This window comes from Lepisosteus platostomus, chromosome 5 (assembly GCF_059453375.1).
Source record: "Lepisosteus platostomus isolate fLepPlt1 chromosome 5, fLepPlt1.hap1, whole genome shotgun sequence".
NCBI classification, from domain to species: Eukaryota; Metazoa; Chordata; class Actinopteri; order Semionotiformes; family Lepisosteidae; genus Lepisosteus; species Lepisosteus platostomus.
In genome coordinates, this window is record NC_142615.1 from 38,098,929 (window position 1) to 38,117,827 (window position 18,899).

At 45.5% G+C, this 18,899-nt stretch overlaps 1 protein-coding gene and 3 non-coding genes across 4 annotated transcripts in view; 2 read left to right on the plus strand and 2 right to left on the minus strand.

The window, feature by feature from the left end:
• The window catches only part of LOC148666183 (antigen WC1.1-like), a 648,305-nt gene that overhangs the window by 260,861 nt on the left and 368,545 nt on the right, over nucleotides 1-18,899 (minus strand). The gene's annotated exons all lie outside the window — the stretch shown is intronic.
• On the minus strand, nucleotides 459-530 carry trnam-cau (transfer RNA methionine (anticodon CAU)). The gene has a single exon. It is a non-coding gene; the product is annotated as a tRNA-Met (tRNA).
• Nucleotides 5,493-5,574, plus strand: trnal-uag (transfer RNA leucine (anticodon UAG)). The gene has a single exon. It is a non-coding gene; the product is annotated as a tRNA-Leu (tRNA).
• On the plus strand, nucleotides 9,135-9,207 carry trnaa-cgc (transfer RNA alanine (anticodon CGC)). Its single transcript has one exon. It is a non-coding gene; the product is annotated as a tRNA-Ala (tRNA).

An 18,899-nucleotide genomic window follows, 5' to 3' on the forward strand; every position in this document is an offset into this window, starting at 1 on the left:
ACAAGTAAACAAATAAGTACCTAAGTCAATGTCCAAGAAAACCATCTTCACGTGTGGAATTTTTCTTTAACTGGCTGTTGGGAGAATTCATTTATACACCCGTTGTATCCTTAGCAAAAATATTTTAAAATTAGAACACAGATTTGTTGGAGAACTTGACAATCCTTGACAATCATTATTAAATGAGCATTATACAAATGTGCGTTGATATTTTTAATATGTACCTTAATTGTAATATATATATATACATAATTGCTTTGATATGGATGTTCATTTGAAGGAATTGAGGAAACTATGAAGGATCGCAGAACAACCAAAGATACATTTGGGCATCTGCTATTGGTAAAGATGAAAGAGTACCTTAAGTGTGAAGCTTTCATACACACGAGAGAAAAAAACAGTTTTAATGCACTTCATTAAACTAATTGTATGATTATCAATCGTGCATAAAGTGTACATAGCAGAGGATGGTTTCGATCCATCGACCTCTGGGTTATGGGCCCAGCACGCTTCCGCTGCGCCACTCTGCTAATAGCTGTTATAATGTGATTCAACACAACTGCTCTATCTTTGCTTTCTAAAAGTGCGCCCGAGATGAAAAGTCTAAACGGTAAACGCAGACGTCACTTTGAGCACTTGGTCTTTTATAGCACAAATCATCACCCGCTGCTCTACATGGGCGTGTCTTCAATATCGTTGAGAACCAAACCTTCTGCTTTCCGAGGCAACTGATTCTTTCGTCGTTAATTCCCAAATCTTCAATGAGAATCAGTGAAACGAAAATCAAACACATGTACGCACTCGCGTCCTAACCTGAAAGAAAAATCTACACCCACTTTATAATACTGAAAATGATTCAGGAAGTACAGCAAAGTTCTAAAACCAGCGAATGCATCTGCATACAGTACATAAAATGTCAATTTTTCAAAAGTAAAATCTTCAGCTTTGAAAGATTACCATGCATATATTTTCGTTTTTCTCTTTTTTTACATAACACGCTTTCGAGAAACAAACTGTCTTTTAATTAAGGTTTCATTAGAAAATGTGTATCTTGGTTTGCCAAGTTAAAATCGGCACATCCCAGTGGGCAAAAGATGTAGAATATACGACTATTAAACGCATACCAGACGTGTAACTGTGCTCCGTAACTGGTCTAGAATGAAATTGATTATATGTTTATTATACATAAATGGTTGTAGTTCTATTATACGGATAAATTTAGAAGACTACTATACATATATAGTTAAAGGTCTATTATACATCAAAGAAAGATTTTTATAGGTGTAGAAACTAGTAAATAAAGCCAATGATTTATTTTAGAAATTTATTCTTAAAATATACAACTATTCACACCTGAAAAATATGTAGTTCAAATTATACATTATATACAATATTGTAATCAACAAATGTCTAACCATCATAAAAAACACAACTAGTAAACTTCAGTTACAAATTCTAGTAACATGGCAATATATATATATAGTAATGACAAACACAAACTAATTACATGAACACCCTAATATTTAACTCAAAACCGCATTTCGAAACTTCTTTATTTCCACGAAAATATTATTAATGTAGCACAAACGCTACTTCCTAATAAAGACAGAAAGAAACTATTTGTTTTGTGTCTCATGGTGATCCTCCTCTCGATACTAATGAAATGTTTAATATGATCCCTCGAGAAAAACAAGGAGTCAATTTCCGCCTGGAATGATTGATGCCCCATCAAACATTTTGTAATATCCCTGAAAGTTTATACAGTAGAATCCTGGTTCGTGGCTTAAATTCAAGGTAAACAAGACTAAGGAAACGAGTTGGAAACTTGATGTCGAAGTGGGATTTAAATCACCCGGAACATTTCACTCCATTGGGCAGTATGTGCCAGAGAGCCTACCGCCATCCCTTCGATAGTTCAGTTGGTCGAGCGGAGGAGTGTAGGGGAATTAGTAGGGCGTCCTTAGGTCGCTGGTTCGATTCTAGCTCGAAGGAAGGTGCTTTTTGTGTACTTTAATCAAAGAGTTAAAAAAGCGAATCTGTTTCATTCAGACATTTATCAAAAGTTCAATGAACGACGAAGTAGAAGTTCCTGTTCCGAATTCAGCCCACGTCTGATTGTCTTGTTTTGGCCAAGATCCGATCTTTGAATTAAGGGACTACTCTGTCTGCTTTGTAATTCAAAAATACATACAAATGTCAAGTTTTTTGTAGATATAAAGGTGTTCTCTGTTTTCAAAGGATAGGTACTTAATTGGCATAATGATTTGGTATTGATTTTGTATCGTTGTATTATGAAGTTTGTGCTTTCTGTGTTTTTATCGGATTGTGAACTTATTTTTTAAACAAATGCTTACAAAGGCAAACACGGCACACATCTGTTTATACCAGTGGTGAATTGTACATTTGTACAAGCTACTGTGCACTTCTGGGAGTATAACAGGTTCGATATAAAGTGGCAAAAATATAAAAGGGGAATATACCCCAGACTGCGTATAAAGCTCTCGTTGTGACTGTTGTTTTATTTTTAGATAAAAATGGCGTACTGTGCACGAAATGTTGCAGAAACACAATCTGATATCTTAATAATTATTATTTTAATAATTTGATCAAATTGAGGCCCAGGATCCAAATCTTCAGTTCTGATTTTTTTAAGTGATATCTTTCCTTCCTGTCGTGGAAGTCACACGATGTGAGCAATTGTTTTTTTTACGTTGCGATCCAAAGATCCTCAGGCGCACTGTAACCAAACCAGGATGGATTCTGCTCGGAGCCGGACTGAGCTCATTCTCACTCCCTGTGCTAAAAACAGAATTAGCTCTTCCCCGAACATCGTCTACAGCTGCTGGATGGTGCTCTGCGTCTTACTGCTCCGGCAATTACTTTGACGAAAGACAGATCACTTGTGCGCTTTTAACCTTCTCGCAGCTACAGCTATAGCCCTGAAAAAAGCATTAGCTTTATCAGTTTTTACATTAATCTATTTTGAATCAAAGTTTGATATTTTTTTATTTTTTATTGCATTTTACATTACAATAATAATAATTATTATTATCATTATTATTGCGCACACTTATATAGCGCTGTTCTGGATACTCCACTCAATGCGCTTTACAGGTAATGGGGACTCCCCTCCACCTCCACCATTCTCCTGAATGATCACAGAGAGTCAGGACCTCGGTTTTACGTCTCAGCCGAAGGACGGCACCTGTTTACAGTTTAGTGTCCCCTTCATTGTACTGTGGTATTAGGACCCGCATGGACCGCAGGGTGTGCGTCAAGCGACAGAAACCAGACGTGTGTCGGGCTCGGCTGCGAGCAGGACAATGACATCACAGGGACAAAGTAGAGGAAATCAAAAGGGTTCTATAAAAGACCTGTGTAAGCTGTTGGTTTGCAGTCTGGACTCTAAATCCTCCGATCTGATTTTAAATCTCTCTAATACCTGAGCTGCGGCTTCTTCCGAGTATTTATTCGTATACTTATTATGTGTAAGTGTATAGATGAAACCTTTCATATATTGTTCAGTTTAAATCAAAATGCTTTACTAATACAAGAGAGAAGTATAGTATGAAGGATGTGACAAATCTATGATTTCTTGGAACAAAACGGTTTTTATTTGCATTCGAAATGAAGCGGAATTTTAGCGGGACACACAAACCCTTTGTCTTTTTTAGAGTTTTTAGAGTGAACAGACATAAATGTAGAAAACGTGTTTTTTAGCACTACAATAGCAGGGTCAGTGGCATAATGAATAACGCGTCAGGCCTCGCGTCAGAAAATTATAAGTTGGACTGCCGTCTGGCTTGTTGCGTTTATACCACTTACGTTGTTTTATATAAATGAACTCCACCTGAAAGCTATAGAAAACACTTTGGGTAAGTTGTCTGCAGCCTCATGCGAATTTCGACAACTTACCCAAAACACTGTACTGTCTGGAGATCAGCTCCAGCTCTGAACTCAATTGCAATGAAAAACCATGCGTAACAAAACTGGAGAACAGCTGAACTTGTGTTCAGTTCGGTGATGAGGGATCAGAACTGTCCTTGTTGTAATTAGCACGAACTGCACAGGCTCTGAATCAGACCATGTCAATTAGTCTGATCAATGTAGGACACGTTAATGTAGAATTATTAAAAGGTTTATTAGTTAGTTAGTTCAGGTTCACCCACCTGAACTAATGTAGAATTATTACTTGGTCTGTCTCTTGTTTGTATATAAATGAATGTCTCTGACAACTTAATGTTAGTTTTACGATGTAGGTCAGGCGTTGACATATGCACGAGTTTACTAAATGTCTCACTCCTGATTCAACTCATGTTCTATAGGAGATTGGCGATTCCTCCTGTTTCTCATACAACCATATCAGAACAGAAGCCTGTTTCACCCAGCTCTGATTCAAGATCGACTTGCATCTTTATCCCTTTTTTGTTCGTGATCATTATTTTCTTTAGTTATGATCAATATTGAACTTTTTCTAAATGAAATGACAATAATCAAACATGCAGGCAGATTTTTGAAAAGTATTCAGAATTGACAGGGTGCCCCTTTGGAACAATCGTCAGAAATTGTGAGAAAATGAAAGTTATGTAAGCTCTCACACAAAGCATTGAAGATTGGAATCTGAGTGTAAAAAAGTTACCCGTCTCCCAATGATAGGCAGGGATACACACCATGACTCGAATAGACTCAGCGAACTTTAACACCTATGATATTACGAGTGCTTTGCACGTGTCGAATTTCAAGAAGGAACTACTACAACAGTTGTGGACATAATTCAATACCACCGGCAAAGTCCAATGCCGGCAACATCTGAGAAAATAATGTTCACTCATGGAATTTGGTCTTTGAATGGCTGGCGGGAAAATTCATTTATACTCCTGTTGCACCCTCAGCTGAAACATGTTAAAATAACAACGCAGATTTGTTGCAGAACCTGACAAGAATTATTGGGTTAGCACTGTATGTATTCTTGTATATTTACTTTAATTTTAATATAAATGTAAACATGCATGCTGTATAAGCTATTGTAATTTTAAAATATGTTAGCTGAGGATGCGAAGGGGGCTATTATACCTTGTGAAACACGCAAGGAACTGTAAAAAAGGCTGTTATTTGAATAAAATTGGCGATCACAAGAAAACCACAATTTATGTGGTATTATCATCAATATCCTTCAAAATCTACGTTCAAATGAAGGATTTGAAGAAACTATGAAAAAAGCAACAGTAATAGCAGAGGATTTTGATTTTTGCTCTTCAAGTCAGCAGATCACCGTAGAGTTGCACCCCTACAAACAGCACAAAGGATGAATCCCACCACCTTCATTATTGCTGTGTTTGTGCCAGTGAAAGTAGCGTTTGTGTTATTGAAAGCATCTCGGAAGATGAAGGTGCAGTCACTTCCACATGTCATGATATCATTAGATCTGACGACAAGAGCTGAAGCCCCCCCTAGTCCAAGCCAGCAATGTGAGGAAGATGGGTATGGAGGAAGGTAGCGTGGCTGAGTGGTCTAAGGTACTGGATTTAGGCTCCAGTCTCTCTGGGGGCGTGGGTTTGAATCCCACTGCTGCCAAATATTAATGTTTTAAGACCTGCAATACAATCAGTAAAAGCGCTTTTTGTTAGGCTGCGGGAGGTGTTTAGAGATAGACTTTCTAAAAGACAGGCTTAACATCAAGGCAGAAAAAATATTTTGTTTTCTCAACAGAAATTCTCTTTGGCACGTTCAGCTTTATGTAGGGAACAACGTCTGCCGAGATCACTTTTGAGGCAGTGCACATGATAGTGTACCGGCAAGTACATTTAATATTGGCTGTGGTGGTGAGCTGCTTTTGTCTGTGAAACTTTTAATTCTTCACTCCGAATCGTTGGCAAGGGTAAAGCTTATTAAATCTTTGAACATAGAGCTCCATCAGAAATACTTTGTTCGTGATCAAAAGAGATCAGAGGATTAACTTCATGGATTCACATAGCATACCTTACAGGAAAGATTTAAAAGGGGAATTGATTGTGCTTCCTGATGTTGTTCCTGTGGTTTCTTTGGATACAAAGGTGAATGTTCTTTGACGTTCTGCTAGAGTATCCACTGGGTGGGCTTTATCAATCAGCTCGGAGAGGTCATCAGTGCTCTGTCTCTGGAAAATAATCAGCACTGTCGTTTTTCCCTGTGCTGTCTTTTAAAACATATAAGATCACGAGTTTACAGATTTCTCCAAATAACAACTATACATTTTAACCCAGCGGTTAGCATTCCTTCAATCCAATAGTTTTACTCCAGGTAAAAAGCAGCGAAATATATAGAGAGATTATATTCAAATATTTCAACGTTCTTATTGGATTACCTGTATGGAGATATTGCTCAGAATTCCTAATATGATTTTGAGTTCAGTTTTGCTTTACTACTTTCAGAGTCTTTTATTGACCTTGCTGAAGCAGAGAAGTGACATAATCACAAATGCGACTTACCTGTGCTGCTGTTTTTGGTTAATAATGATTATTGCAAGGAAAAAAAAACAGCTCCTTGCATTAAGAGCAAGAGCAACCAACACGCTCGCTTGTTGAGTTGGGTTTTTTTTCCGTGGTGCTCTTCCTCAGATGTAAAGTTATTTGGCGAGCAAGGACCTCTGAGAAGGAGCCTGAATCCATCAAGAACTCAGAAATTCTAATATCGCACTACTGTCTTGTGTACAGAGATCTGCTTCTTCCTTTTTGAGTGTTTTGGTGTTTAAGAGCACGCTTCCTACCTCGAATGTTAGTTTCAGGAGATGTGCTACCGGATAAATGATTATCTTGAAAAGGTTTGGGGATGCACTGGCCGGGATTAAAACCCGGCTCAATTATTTGGAAGTCACCTGTACTACCAACACACTTCTAAGAAGCACCCGCACATTTTCGCAATCCTCTCTCTCACCTACAAAGTTATGAAGACACAGACGACCAATGAAAACTAATTTGATTCACTCAAGGCTTCACTCTTCTGTTGTAATGTTGTTTTAATTAGTGTTAGCTGTGATGAGGTATTGTTTCTGTCTCTTAAAGTTTAAGAGTCTGCTCCTTTCTTCCTGGTATAGAAAAAAACATGTTCCATCTTTGTTTACAAACACCACTGTAAATTATTTGTCCATCTCTAAAGCCTGTGTGTATTGACAAGGCAATTCAAAAGCACATATTAAATAAGAACACGATCCTTCTTGTTACCATTCCCGTGGTTGGAGCGTTGTTTCGCCCTTTAACATTCTTCTACAATATTTACAGACAGGGCTTTATCACTGGAGTTGTGTGCATCGGTCCATGAACATCAACTGTACTGCTGTTTTTCTATGCGTAATTCAATCGCAAGCACTTAAAAGATGCAAAAAGATTTCAAAGAAAACATAATTGAAAGACAGTCGAGTAAGGAGGTAGAAAAACGCTCTCCCCCGTTGAAGAATCAACCACCGTCGCCCATGTGACTGGATATAAAAATAAATTATTCATTTCAATTATTCATGAAGGGTGGATTGTGGTCAGTGAACATATGCACATCTTTAAGTCAGTTCCACCATCTATGCCATAGGGGATGTAGTTCAGTGGTAGAGTGCATGCTTTTCATGTATGAAGTTCCGAGTTCAATCCCTGGCATCACCAGATGTCTTACATTATTGTGCTCACATCGCAATCTTCTGTTGAGTGAGAACTCTTTGCTCGTGTTCATAGAGAGACAGGTTTACACAATTAAACTCAGTCACACACGAAGTGCTACAGTGTTGCTCTGCTGTTTTAAATGTACCTCCAAAGCATTTTGTTCTGTTAACTACCAAATGATTTGAACTAATTTTACATCATATTCAGGAAATCCAGAGAAGGTCATCAGACTTTTAGTGGCTGTTGAAGAAAACACCTGTTGAATCTCACCAGGGATTTCTTGAGAGATCATTCAGCAAGCGAGTTAACAGGGGTTAACGTAGAGAGTGGCGGAGGTGGGATGTCAGGGCTTGACGTCACTGCTTTATGCAAAGAATGGAGGGGTGGTCGTCAGGGCTATATGACTGTGCTTCACGCAGAGAGTGGTGGGGGTGTGATGTCAGGGCCATACGACAGTGCTTTACACAGAGAGTGGCGGAGGTGGGATGTCAGGGCCTGACAACACAGCTTAACGCAGAGAGTGGATGGGTGGGTGTCAGGGCCATACAACACTTCTTTACGTAGAGAGTGGAGGGATTGGTGTCAGGGCCATATGACACTGCTTTACACAGAGAGTGGCGGGGGTGGGATGTCAGGGCCTGACAACACAGCTTAACGCAGAGAGTGGATGGGTGGGTGTCAGGGCCATATGACACTTCTTTACGTAGAGAATGGCGGGGGTGGGATGTCAGGGCTTGACGACACTGCTTTATTCAAAGAGTGGAGGGGTGGGTGTCAGGGCTATATGACAGTGCTTTCCGCAGAGAGTGGTGGGGGTGGGATGTCAGGGCCATATGACACTGCTTTACACAGAGAATGGAGGAGGTGGGATGTCAGGGCCTGAAAACACAGCTTAACGCAGAGAGTGGAGGGGTGTTGTCAGGGCCATACGACACTTCTTTACACAGAGAGTGGTGGGGGTGGGATGTCAGGGCCATATGACACTGCTTTATACAGAGAGTGGCGGAGGTGGGATGTCAGGGCCTGACAACACAGCTTAACGCAGAGAGTGGAGGGGTGGGCGTCAGGGCCATACGACACTTCTTTATGCAGAGAGTGGTGGGGGTGGGATGTCATGGTTATACGACAGTGCTTTCCATTGAGAGTGGTGGGGGTGGGATGTTATGGCCATAAGACACTGCTTTATGCAGAGAGTTGAGGGATTGATGTCAGGGCCATACGACAGTGCTCCACTCAGGCCTCTGCTTGAATTTGTACTCCTCCTCTCTCCCTACCTCTACCTCTATGATATTTGCACTTTCTGGAGAGGCGATTTTCTCCACTTCAGTAGCCCGATTGCGTGGAGAGGGCTGTAGAATGTGGCACCGCCTTTCCTGCTCCGTCCATGACAGGCGTGCTGGTCTCTGGAGAGAGAGCACGGTCCATCAGCGCACTCCAATAAAGGCACTGGAAGCAGCTGAAACGCATTGGCGAAGCTCAGCACTGGGCCGCTGGGCACATCTTACCACCGTTTCCGTAGTGTAGTGGTTATCATGTTCGCCTCGCATGCGAAAGGCCCTCGGTTTGAAACCGGGCGGAAACAGACTGGCTTCTTTTGTCGCATACAAATGGGTTGTACAACTTTTAACTAGCAAATGGAAGAGGGCTGAAGTAAGAGACAAGATGTAAATAGGGTTAACTTAAGTCAGTTCTGCCTGAAAATTAGACTTCTAAGCAACAGGGGTTTATGGCAGGAAAGGGGGTTAACTGATAAGGATTCCAGATGCGAGGGGGCATAATCTTAAACTGACCATTTGGCCAGGGTCTCTTAACTGGCCAAATACCACGACCCCCCCCCCCCCCCTTACCATAACACAGAATGACGCAGCAAGGAAGGACTATATAACCTAAAAGTTTGTACCGGCACATCGAACAATACTTCGGTTTTGTTGTTTCTTGTGGGAAACAAGACTTCGGCTTTATTGTTCCTTGTGTCCGTCATGGCAGTGAACAGGTCCTGGTTACAGGATCTCTAAAAAAGGAAATAAAGACTGAAATCAGATCCGACCCGCCATGCTGCCACGGTGACGGTGCACTGCCCAGTGAAAGTGGCAGCCTGTCCCTGGACTGTGGGAAACTGGAGCACCTGGAGGAAACCCCCACAGACCAGGGAGAGAACATGCAAACTCCACACAGACAGCACCCACACCCCAGGTCCAGCACTGTGAAGCATGCCCGACGATGCGGAAGGGCTTTTACAAATGAGTGTGTAACTCACACTGGTGCCCAGGATGGCCTGCTACCGGAACGCAACCTAATTTTCTTAATGCAGTTTGTTCGAAGCGGTTTGCAGGAGCTGGAGGTGAGGACTGAGCTGGGGTCCAGTGTGCGAGAGTGACTACTGATGTCGTGTGTGTGTGTGTGTGTGTGTGTGTGTCTGGATCATTGTGAGCGCCGTCAGGTTTGTGTATTTGTTTAAACAAGAGGACGTGTCTGTGCGGGTCTGACTCTGTGTGAGGGTGCAGCTCTAACTGTGCGCGCGCGGGCGTGTCTATCTCTCTACAATGCATGAGGGGATAAATCTGCCTCTGAGAAACTGACTTTTCAGAAGAAAAATCTATGAAAAGGCACGGCCTGGCCCTCTTCTCTTGCTCCCGACGTATAACACACTGGGGGATGAAGCTGGTGTCTTCAGCTGTAACCCTAGCTATTTATGCAAACAGCTCTTTTATGAAAAGCAGCTCTAGGCCTAGACAAGAGGAACAGATAAAACAAATCTTAGATTTATGGCTTATTCAAAGCAGACTGAGCGCTGCTATACTGTATGTAGGAGCCAGAGATGAAGAATGAGCTATTTAAGGAAATCAGGAGTGTGAGAGAGGGAGTGTGTGTTTTTCCTCCCAATAGAGAAGGCTTGTGGTTCTTTCTGCTTTTCTGCACAGGCTGCCAACGTGAGTACGTGTTGGGTTCTTGGTTTGAATGCTCGAGTTGTCAGGCTGGCGTTTTTTGTTCCTATTGGAGCCCATAATTGTGAACAAGGCGCTTGAGGACATCTCTGTGCAGGTGTGCGTTTGTAATGACCTGTGTGCGCATCTCTGTAGCGGATGTTTCAGTAAAAAAACGCATTTAAAACATTCAACCTTTTCATGTTCCTAATATTCTTTCATTCTTCACAATAATAACTAAGGTTGCTGCTGGAAGAGGTGTTAGTGGGGCCAGCAGGGGGAACTCTCACCCTGTGGTCCATGTGGGTCCTAATGCCCCAGTATAGTGACGGGGACACTGGAAAAACTGTAAACAGGTGCCGTCCTTCAGATGAGACGTAAAACCGAGGTCCTGACTCTCTGTGGTCATTAAAAATCCCGGGGTGTTTCTCGAAAAGAGAAGGGGTTTTACCCCAGTGTCCTGGCCAAATTTCCCATTGACCCTTACCAATCATGGCCTCCTAATAACCCCCATTTATGAATTGGCTTCATTACTCTGCTCTCCTCCCCACTCATAGCTGGTGTGTGGGGAGCGTTCTGGTGCACTATGGCTGCTGTCCCATCATCCAGGTGGATGCTGCACATTGGTGGTGGTGGAGGGGAGTCCCCATGTCCTGCAAAGCGCTTTGAGTGGAGTGTCCAGAAAAGCACTATATAAGTGTAAGCAATTATTATTCATTATAATGTAATAAGTCCATTATTTCTCACCCCTCCATTGCAAGGCATACACAACACAAACACCAGGAACAATTATCTCAGAAGTGAATTGCAAATGTATTGAGTTGTGATGCAACTGTAACTTGAACCTAACATGACTGTGGCGTGCATTTTTGAAATTGCATTTTCACAGCTGAAATACAAAATGAAGCTGATCGCAGTCCAAACTCAAGGTATTGTTGTAAAACTAAATATTCAACATGTTTCTACCTGTCCCTTTTCAGCTCACTCAGAAGTCCACAGCCTGCAGCCTGGTGCCTCTCTGTCTCCCCCCTCCACACTGCTGGTCCAGTGGAGGTGCTGTTTGATCCTGCACGATCTGTCCAGAATCGTATAGTCTTACTGAGCAGCGCAGGGCTCCCTGGCCCCAGGTACGAACAGTGAGTGTCAGTGCAGAACAGCTCTCTGACACTCCGCTCCCTCACTCCAGCTGATCAGGGCAACTACACAGTGAGGGACCTTAATGGAAGCAGTATCAGCACTGTGATCGTCACTGTGGGTGGTGAGCAGGTCTACAGTAGGATCACTAGAGGGCTCTATATTCTTGACAGAGTGTGTTCTTATATCATCCTCTGTCCTGATTGTCTTTCAGCTCACAGAGACAATGTCACCCTGCAGCCTGAAGCCTCTCTGTCTGTCCCTCTGTTCACTGGAGAGCCAGTGGAGGTGCTGTTTGATCCTGCAGGAGGTGGAAACTGGACCTCAGTGTGTTCTGTCCAGAACAGCACAGCCAGCTGTGTCCCCCAGTACAGTTTTTTTTTTATTTTTGATGATTAGCCATATGTTGATTACAATATTGTACATAATGTATAATTTGAACTCGATATTTTTCAGGAGTGAATGATTGTATATTTTCAGAATAAATTTCGAAACCAAATTATTGTCCCTCGATCTCTGTCTCTCTCTCGTCCTGCTGTCTGTCTGTCCCTGCCTCTCTGTCTCTCTCTCTTTCAGCCCCGTCTGTCAGTCTGTCTGTCCTTCTCTCTCCTTCCTCTCTCTCTCTCCTTCCGCTCTCTCTCTCGGTTTGTTTGTCCCTCAATCTCAATCTTTCTCTTTGCCTGCTGTCTTTCTGTGCCTTCATCTTTGTGTCTCTCTCTCCTTCCTTTCTGTCTGTCTCTCTGTCTGTCCTGCGTTGTCCCAGCTGGGCCTGTCTCCCCGGCTCTCTGCCTTCAGCTCTGTTCGCCGATGTCCCACCAGCCCGTCTCTCTCTCAGCCTGTCTCTTGACTTGCAGGAGGAAGAGGAGGTGGAGACAGCTCCTCCGGCAGGAGAGAGGAAGAAGGTCAGTGCTGGTCCCACCCTGCCTCCTGTCCTGTCTGTGGTGGAGTTTCGCCATCTTGTCTGTCTTGTCAGCCCTGTCTGTCAGTGTCTCTCTCCTCCTCCTCTCCGTGCTGTGGTGTCCAGTCAGTGTGTCTCTCTCCTCCTCCTCTCTGTCCTGTGGTGTCCAGGCAGTGTGTCTCTCTCCTCCTCCTCTTCTCTGTCCTATGGTGTACAGTGGGTCAGTATTAGTGGGCTACACCCAGGCTCACTCACTGCGAGTGTGATCTCAGCAGAGTCTCTGTACTCTTGGGACACTTGACTCACCCGTCTCTCTCTTTCTCTCCCTGTGCTGTCCCTCTCCTGCCCCCTCTCTCCCTCCTCGGACTCCAGCTGGAGGAGGTCCAATCACCACCTCCTGTGAGACAGAAGAAAAAGAAGGTGGGTAATGCTCTGATCCTCTCTTTACTCCTGTCCAGTGTCCAGTCAGTGTGTGTGTATGAACCCCTCTCTCTCTCAGTGCAGTGTTCATGTACTGGAGTGTCCAGTCAGTGTGTGTGTATGAACCCCTCTCTCTCTCAGTGCAGTGTTCATGTCCTGGAGTGTCCAGTCCGACTCTTAACGTGACTCTCCTGTCTCTGCTTCAGAAGTGCTGGTGCGTCGGAGCTGCATGTCGGTGGAGACAGATGATAAGGACGAGCCGATGGAGGCGGCGGAGACCGTGTGTCAGGAGAGGAAGAGCGAGGGAGAGGAGGAGCAGGCTGCCGGGAAGGACAAGAAGAAGAAGAGGAGGTGCAGGTGAGCAGACAGGGGGACGCCGCCCGGTCGTGTCTGTGATTCAAGGAGGAGTCTCCTCTTGCTGTTTGATGTCATGGTGATGTCCGTGTCTGTGTCCCTCACACCTGCAATAACAATATTCTTTCCAGGTTCCTTTCCTGGTTCTGTGCCAGCTAAGATCGGAGTCGCCTTCCCCACCAAGGACTGGACTGGACTGGACTGGACTGGAGCTGAGGGACACCAGACTGGACTGGACTGGAGCCAAGGGACCCCAGACTGTGCTGGACCGAAGCTGAGGGAACCCAGACTGTACTGGACCGGAGCTGAGAGACACCAGACTGGACTGGACTGGAGCTGAGGGACCCCAGACTGTGCTGGACCGAAGCTGAGGGACCCCAGTCTGTGCTGGACCGAAGCTGAGGGACCCCAGTCTGTGCTGGGCCAAAGCTGAGGGACCCCAGTCTGTGCTGGACCGAAGCTGAGGGACTCCAGACTGTGCTGGACCAAAGCTGAGGGGCCCCAGACTGGACTGGACTGGAGCTGAGGGGCCCCAGGCTGTGCTGGACCGAAGCTGAGGGACCCCAGACTGGACTGGACCAAAGCTAAGGGACCCCAGACTGTGCTGGACTAAAGCTGAGGGACCCCAGTCTGGACCGAAGCTGAGAGACCCCAGTCTGTGCTGGACCGAAGCTGAGGGACCCCAGTCTGGACTGCACTGGAGCTGAGGGACCCCAGTCTGGACCGAAGCTGAGGGACCCCAGTCTGTGCTGGGCCGAAGCTGAGGGACACCAGTCTGGACTGAAGCTGAGGGACCCCAGACTGTGCTGGACCGAAGCTGAGGGACCCCAGTCTGTGCTGGACCGAAGCTGAGGGACCCCAGACTGGGCTGCACTGGAGCTGAGGGACACCAGACTGGACTGGACTGCACTGGAGCTGAGGGGCCCCATACTGGACTGGACCAGAGCTGAGGGGCCCCAGACTGGACTGGACCGGAGCTGAGGGACCCCAGACTGGACTGGACCGGAGCTGAGGGACCCCAGATCCCAGTCTGGAATGAAGCTGAGGGACCCCAGTCTGGACTGAAGCTGAGGGACCCCAGACCCAAGTCTGGACTGAAGCTGAGGGACCCCAGACTGGACTGTGGAAAACTTTCACATTATCTCCACCTGAGTCCTCAGATCGTCTGCATGACCTTGTATCATTAAGTATTATTTTAAGGTCCTGTGATGATCGTAAGATGGGGGGGTGTCCCTTGACATTAATCTGTATTGTAATTTTTGTTCTTTTGTTAAGCATCATTAAAATGTTTTTTAAAAAAAGCTTTTGGTTTTTTCCCTCCCCACCCCGAAACGAACGAACAGAGTCTGTCTTTCTTTTTCATCCCGGAGAGTTTGTGGTTGATGGATTGAGGCCGAGAGCCCTCGTTGTCGGCGTGCCACCAGTTAGCGGGGCTAAAGCAGGGGGGGCATCGTGTCCAATACTCCTTGAAACGAGACAGATTTCAAGCCACCTCCGTCTGAAGAGGAGGAAGTTGACCACGAACTCCAGGGTGTCCTAGGAAGCTCTTTACCCATCGTTTGCCCAGCAGCCATCTCACCCTGCAGCTCCCAGCTGGCAGCCCCCTCCCCACTGGAGCCCAGCAGGTAGAAGCCTGGTCAGTACCTGGAGGGGAGACTCCTGGGAAAAACTGAGGTTGCTGCTGGGAGAGGTGTGAGTGGGGCCAGCAGGGGGCGCTTTCACCCTGCGGTCTGTGTGGGTCCTGATGCCCCAGTATAGTGACAGGGGAAACTGGACTGTAAACAGGCGCCGTCCTTCGGATAAGACGTCAAACCGAGGTCCTGACTCTCTGTGCTCATTAACAATCCCGGGGTGTTTCTGGAGAGGAGTAGGGGTGTTACCCCAGTGTCCTGGTCTGATTCCCCCCCTGGTCTTGACCCATCATGGCCTCCTTATCACCCCCCCTCTCTGAACTGGCTCCATCCCTCTGCTCTCCTCCCCACTGAGAGCTGCTGTGTGCTGAGCGGACTGGAGCATCATCCACGTGGGGGCTGCACACTGGGGGGGCTGGAGGGGATCCCCCTGACCTGGGAAGAGCTCTGAGTGGAGAGTCCAGACTTATTAATTATTATTATTATTCGTGCTGCACTGGGCTTCAGTCCTGGCAGTGAGAGGGGGACTCTGTGATCAGTACAGATACTTATGACTGTCTAATAATACACGATAGAAATGGAAAACAGGGTAGCGCTGTAGTCTCTTCGAAACGTTTTGAACTGCCAGAAGAAGTTTTCACAACCCGGACTCGTGAAGGTACAGCTCTTCTCCCTTCGTCTTGAGCAAGGTGAGAGAAAAACACCAGAGAGAAACGATCTCCGAAAGAGAAGCGTACACCGGGAAAAACACGACGGGGTCATTACAAATGGGAATAGGAGTTCTTTTTTTCTTTTCCGGACGTCAGTTGTATCGTGTCCTGGTGATTTCTCCCGTTTCGAACGGAGTTCAATGTCACGTTTCTACTTTATTAGAGAGAGGCACTGATCTTTGGGGAACGTGACATCCACCCAGTATTACTAGTAGGTTGATAAATATAAATGTTCTTTTTCCCCCCGTATGATACCTCGCGAAATATAACGATGGCCAACTCCTTAAGTCGAAATTTAAACCCTTCTCACGCTACAAGACAGTCCGTCAACATCGCCACGGCCCGAAGCGCGACCTTCGGTATGACGTTGGCCGAAGGGGGTGGGGTAAGTACGTCACAGCCGGGGGAAGCCCCTATCACGTGAGAGGGGTGCGGCGGGCGACGAGCCCCCGGGGGCGAAGAGAAGTTGATTTGCGTGGGGTGTGGAAACACGACACGACCGGGCAAACGAGCCGTTTTTTTTGTTTTGTTTTTTCAGAACATCAGAACAACCGCAGAGATGACCATCGATCCACTCCGGACGTTTCCTTTTTTGTCCTTTTTGGCCTCCAAAATAAAAAAAAAAACTGGGATCCATCGTGGCGTTGCCAAATTAAAACGTCAACCACTTTTCGGGCTTTCGTGCTGTCCATGATGAAACCGTCATGGTTGTGTAAGCATATGTTACGTCACAGACCGGCGGCGCTCGGACGTGAGGAGTGTCGTTACGTTTTTGAAATGGCACGTCAGACAAGATCTCTGACAAGATCTCTGAAAAACCCAAACCTGTAAGATTCAATTTCAATTCAGTTTTTTTATATAGCGCCTTTCACAACAAGAATGCCCCAAGGCCGCGAACAAAGGAGTTGTTCCACACCCCCGCCACCCTCTGTGTACAGTAGAGCCCCCTGTACTGACTGGAGGAGCTCACCCAGCTGTGTCTGGAGAGAAGCCGGGGTATCGGCTTCAACCACAGGGCTGGGCGGCTTGTTCCCCACCCCCACCCCCTTCTGTGTACAGAAGAGCCTCCTGTCCTGACTCCAGTAGGAAATGTCACCTGGAGGCAACACACCGGCTTCTTTTAACAGATCACCTCGGGAATCGGGAACAACGGAGCTGTGTGCGGCCGTCTGTACGGAGGGGTTCAGCGCGGAAGGGCTCCGGGCTCGGGTCTGGACCCGGAGAGGGGGGAGACTGTCTGTGTGGAGTCTGCATGTTCTCCCTGTGTCCTTCGGGTCCAAAGACAGGCTTTTGGGCTAATTGGCTTCTGGGAAAACTGGCCCTGGTGTGTGTGTGTCCTATGATGGAGTGCTGTCCTGTCCAGGGTGTGTGAGTGAGTGTGTGTTTGTCATGTGATGGACTGGTTCCTGTCCAGGGTGTGTGAGTGTGTGTGTCTGAGTGTCCTGTGAGGGACTGGTGTCCTATCCAGGTTGTGTGTGTGTGTGTCCTATGAGGGACTGGTGTACTGTTCAGGGTGTGTGAGTGAGTGAGTGTGTGTGTGTGTGTGTGAGTGTGTGTGTGTGTGTGTCCTGTGAGTGACTGGTGTCCTGTCCAGGGTGTGTGAGTGTGTGTGTGTCCTGTGATGGACTGGTGTCCTATCTAGGGTGTGTGTATGTCCTGTGATGGACTGGTGTCCTGTCCAGGGTGTGTGAGTGAGTGTGTGTGTGTCCTGTGATGGACTGGTGTCCTGTCCAGGGTGTGTGAGTGTGTGTGTCTGTGTGTCCTGTGATGGACAGATGGTACCAAGCCTGGACACCCATGAGACACTGGCTTCCTCAGAAGACTCTCACGGAGGGCACACTGTCCCTAACCCGGGTCCAGAAGAAACTACAGTGATCTATAATTCCTGCGCCTCGGAAGGGTTTATGACGTCTATGTCAGGCGCCCGCGCCCGTGGACCGGCGGTTTGGCGTCGCGCTCCGCAGCTCGAGCTTCGGTGCGAGGCAGGGCGGGAGGGAGCCGATGTGGCCTCGGCGCCATCTTTGCTGGTGAGTCAATTGTGACCGTTGCGGTACAATAAACCATCAATAAACCTTTTCCCACCCCGTCCAGTATTTCTGTCGCGGCCCACGTCCCTTACAATCGACAAACTATAAAAAAAACAGTAGCCCTTCGCAACATTACACGCCATTTTTTTTATTTTAAACGTCCGCTAGATACGCAGGTGGCTCGATACCTGTCTTATCCTCGCCGGCGTCTTTATACCGGCAAGTGAATTTTATTTGGGGTCCCTCAGAATTGTGACAGAAATGTCAGTGAACCACAATAAAAAACGAAACTTTTTTTTTAAAGGCGGTGAATGGATTTTTTGAGTAACCGTGTAGCGACTAACGTAAGGAAAAAAAGTTGTCTTTCCCTACGAAGACGTTTTGGTACAGGACTTTCTTTAAATATCAGTTGTGCATAGCGTTTTACAAAAAGTTGATGATGATCTTGGAGATAATTGCAAAGGAAAATTGAGATAACTACCAAAACATTACGTGTGAAACGACAGGACAGAACTTTGAACCCACAAAGAAACAAAGGTATGAAATATTGCCTCGTCATGGGGGGTTGATAATTGTAGTAAGTGTTCCTAATTTTCGTAAATAAATGTATATTATGGGAGTCACACGTGAGATTTAGTGTATATACGTTTCATATTGTGCATATATACGGGGTTAAAAAGTAGAATGAGTATGATTATAAACTCGTGTGTCCTATAATCAGATAATTTTTGAACAAGCTTTGATTAGACAGGTGAAAAACAACATCAGATCCTTTATTTTAATATATTCTCACGTCTGAATATCAGCTTCTCCCCTCTGGCCAACATTTCAGGGCTCCCAGGTGTAGATCCCAAATTGAAACAAATATTAATTTGTTACCCAGTTAAACAGTTAATAGAAGTGAGTGACCAGGGTAAATTAAGGTGGGTCAGTGTAAACTGTTTATTCTGGACCAGACTTCGTCATGTGTGATATGTCATGACTTCTTATATTAAGTTTTATCTTTATATTTAGTTCTACATGTGTAATAGATGCGATGTGTGTCCATAAAAAGGTTTCTCCAGTGGAAAATCAAGTTCGTTTTAAAACCGTGTTTCCTTTTTAGGGTACGTTTGCATTCCAAGTGTGGGGTTTTTGCCTTTTTATCATATTTTGGATGTGAATCCGTGGTATTTT